This window comes from Monopterus albus, unplaced genomic scaffold, assembly GCF_001952655.1.
Source record: "Monopterus albus unplaced genomic scaffold, M_albus_1.0 scaffold153.1, whole genome shotgun sequence".
Lineage (NCBI taxonomy): Eukaryota > Metazoa > Chordata > Actinopteri > Synbranchiformes > Synbranchidae > Monopterus > Monopterus albus.
Genome location: NW_018128033.1, coordinates 741,385 through 745,037, shown reverse-complemented (window position 1 = coordinate 745,037; position 3,653 = coordinate 741,385). Strand labels below are relative to the sequence as shown.

The window sequence follows — 3,653 nt, the reverse complement described above, 5'->3', positions numbered from 1 at the left end:
GCTTTGTTTTTACAGAAGGAAAACAAATGACATCTTACTTTCTTAGAATTTAATGAAACAACCATTTTTAAATTTGGTGTAATTTGCTTTTGTCTCCTCTCCACCCATCACTCATGTCTTTGATTCGGTTTTTCCATCTCTCACTCTTCTCTTTTTATGTTGCCTTCTGTGTTTCTTTCCGCTCTTATTGACTGATGCTTCCTCAGCAGCTGCCAGGAAGCCTCACACACAGACATGTGCATGCGACCCTGATCCCCATAGGAAATTGTTTCTTTAGACAGGAAAGGAAGCAGTGTGCTGGGTTATGTATGTGCGTTAACGGTTTGGATCATCTGTGTGTGTTGAATCTAGTCCAGAGTTTGTCCTTCTATGCATGTCTGAACTCATGGTAGTCCTCTTAGTGTGATGACCAAGGATACCTTTTTGATTTTTACAGGTGTTGCTGAACACTTCTGCTTGTTATCCTGTTACATGTAGCACCTCTCCAGTACAGCAGTGCTTCTTACACTTGTCTTCCACCATATTGCTACACAGCAAACTGTGCTAGAAAACTCTCTTGGTAGCTCCTAAGAATGAGCCATGACGTTTTCTGTCTCCCTGACGGATTGCTGTTGTTAACCATAGCTTTTTCGAAACTGCAGTGAGAAAGTGAGGAAAAAAAAAGATGCATTGTTGCCTTTTAATTCTCATCAGGTTTTTGTTCTCACTGACTTTTTACAAATGAACCTTATGCAGCATTTTACTGCTTATTATGTTTATACTTAACATTCTCTGGTGTCATAACGAGCCCATCAATGAATACCTGACAATTAGTCATCCGCTCTGTTTAGTCTGCACCAGAGTTCACACTATCCCAAAAGTACCACACTAAACGGCAAACACACCAGGCTTCATTTTTACTGAACCAAGCAGCCTAAACATAGTCATTTTGCCCTGATGACTGGTTTAAACTTCAGAGGTAATTTTGTGGGTTTTATGTTTTGCCAACCTTTCTACAGTTGTTTAACTTTGAGTTGGTTGTCATAAAACTTGACCACATGGGTACTAGACCAAAATATCACTCATCCAATCAGGAAACTGACCTCCCATTGGTCCAGTATTATTCCTACACGCGCACACACACACACACACACACACACACACACACACACACACACACACACACACACACACACACACACACACACACACAGTAAGAAAAGACGTCTAAATATTGTTCTTCTACATAGAAAACCATGCACCAAAATGTCTCCCATAGGTAAAGTATTGTTTTCTGAGTTGTCTATTTTGAGGGCTCTGTTGACAGTTGAAGGACACTACTGGTGTTTGTGTGGAGGTACATGGTTTTATGGATATGTGCTTACAGTCATTTGTTCGTGCATTAATTAAATCTAATGAAATGTAATCTGTGTTCGGATCCTTTGCATGCTCGGTGCTTATACTGTACTGCATGTACACAGGAGCTGTGTTGTGAGCTGCAGCAGCTGCAGTGCACTGTCTGTCTGCGCAGGATGTGTTCAGGCACAACAATGAGTGTGACCTATATTTTGGCAGTGCAAAAACTTTAGCCCTAATGCAAAGACAGGCTTATTGGAGTTTATTCATGAGAACACCATTAAATCATGAAATAATTAAAATTGCATTACTAGTGCCACAATATTAATTTGAGCTGATCTATTCACTTACATGTGATCGTTAATATATTATATTTAGTTGTTGCTTATGTCTCCCAGTTCATATACTATAGAGAGATCCAAGGCATGACGCCATGTCCGTCATGTATGGTTTGTGTGTGTTTGTGCTTGAATGGATGTTTGGAATGGTGATCTAAGAACTGAGGAAGATGTGGGACTGAACAGAACAAGAAACCCACCCTGGCTTTGCTGGTCTTTGATTAAAAGAAACAACAGAGGATTTAGCATTGTACAAACATACTCACGCCGCTGTTATAGTTCAGTTTTGTTTGAATGAGTTTCGAACGTTTGTGCAAGAGAGACATTGTACAATGTTCCACACTGTTTCCCTGCACAGTGTTTTGATTAACAGACTTTTGTTCCTGTGTGTTCTCTCCTGCCCTCACTGTCTCCTCCTGACAGACAGTACACCCCAATGGAATTCACCTTGGCCTAATTAACTGATGGTGTTTGTTCAACCGTCACAACAGTTTTCAAGAACAAATGCAGCTGTAGTTCTGCATGTTGGTGCTGTGAACACACTCCTTGATTGAAATTTTACATGTGGTGGTGTGGGGTACAATAAATAAGTGTGTGTGTGTATGTGTGATGGGTGATTTTGTGACACAGTGAGTCATCCGTTACCTGCTGTTTTAGTGGCCATCAATAATGGTTTTCATATCATACTCTGTGCCTCGGAAGATCTCTGCAGTTACACTGTCAGCGATGGTATTTAGCAAAGGCAGAATGTCTTTTAAGAATGAAAAAATCTGGGATGTTGTAGAACTTATAAACTGCCACATTTACCAAATGCTTTCTCTACTATTGCTAAGTGTTGATGGGCCTGTAATAGGCTCACACCTTCTTTGGATCACGGCACAAATAAAGTCTATTCAAAACAGTGAGTGAATTTCACACATTTGTATTTTCACACCTCAAGATCCAGCTGGCAACTGGAATATTGTTTAGGTTTTGCAGTATTCTTGTCAGATAAACAGCACTCACACAAAGTTCTCGCCCGTCTTCTTTTCTGTCGTTTTTGTAAAGTACTTTGTGATATTTGATCCAGAAAGGTGAAAGCTTCAAATCAAAATCCTTACAACATTTTTAAGACAAGGGCCTTGGCCTTGTGACTGACTAGGGAAGGTGCCTTTGGTCATCCCTGAGATCTTTTAAAGAGTTTAAGGTTGTTTTAAACAACAAACTTGTGTACAATTCCTCTTTCTAACATTAACACCTTTAAACCATGGCTAGGGTTTCAAAGAAGTGTTTTTTTTCTTGTAGTGATTTGATGTGAAGGTGTATGCCAGCTTGTTTTTGTTTACAGAGAGGAAACAGGATAAGGATGATGATGAAATGATGGAATGGTCTTGTCTATCTTCTCCTCCCCCTCCTTTGAGCCCACCATCTGGTGTTGTCTGCTAATGCTTGTGCTCTCTGAAGAACAAAGACGCTACACAGCCTCTACACACACTCAGAGTCACTCTTTCTGTGACATTAAATCCTATTTATATACATTCCACAATATAATAAGCATAAATCTACCTGCTGAGTTGGGTCTCTGTAAAGTCTTTTTGTACTGTACACACATTTTTTGATGTTTTTTCACACACAAACGAGCATACGCCTGTTGAGTTGGCTAGTGCCTTGAAACTAATGTTTGAAACAAAGATGCTTTTTTTCTGCTTGCAGACATGTTACAACTCTCTTTTTCCCTCCAACTCTTTGTTTTGTTCAGTTCAGATCTTTACTTCAGTTTAAATTTGTACACTGAAATTATTCTTACAGGTCACTAACATCTCACTTTTTTGGAGGGGGGGGGTAGTTAAATTATTTCTGACAGATGGAACTTGTTAAACACATATCTTATATCATTAACACATGTGAATAATCAGTAGAATCTTTACCTGTTTTTGTCTTTTGACAAATCATTTTAGAGAAGTAAAACAAGTAATGTTTGACTCACACCTACTTTCCCTA

At 39.3% G+C, this 3,653-nt stretch overlaps 1 protein-coding gene across 3 annotated transcripts in view; it reads left to right on the top strand.

Annotated features, from left to right (window-relative positions):
- LOC109968553 (partitioning defective 3 homolog B-like) overlaps nucleotides 1–3,653 on the top strand; it is a 175,661-nt gene that overhangs the window by 62,302 nt on the left and 109,706 nt on the right. The window lies entirely within an intron of this gene.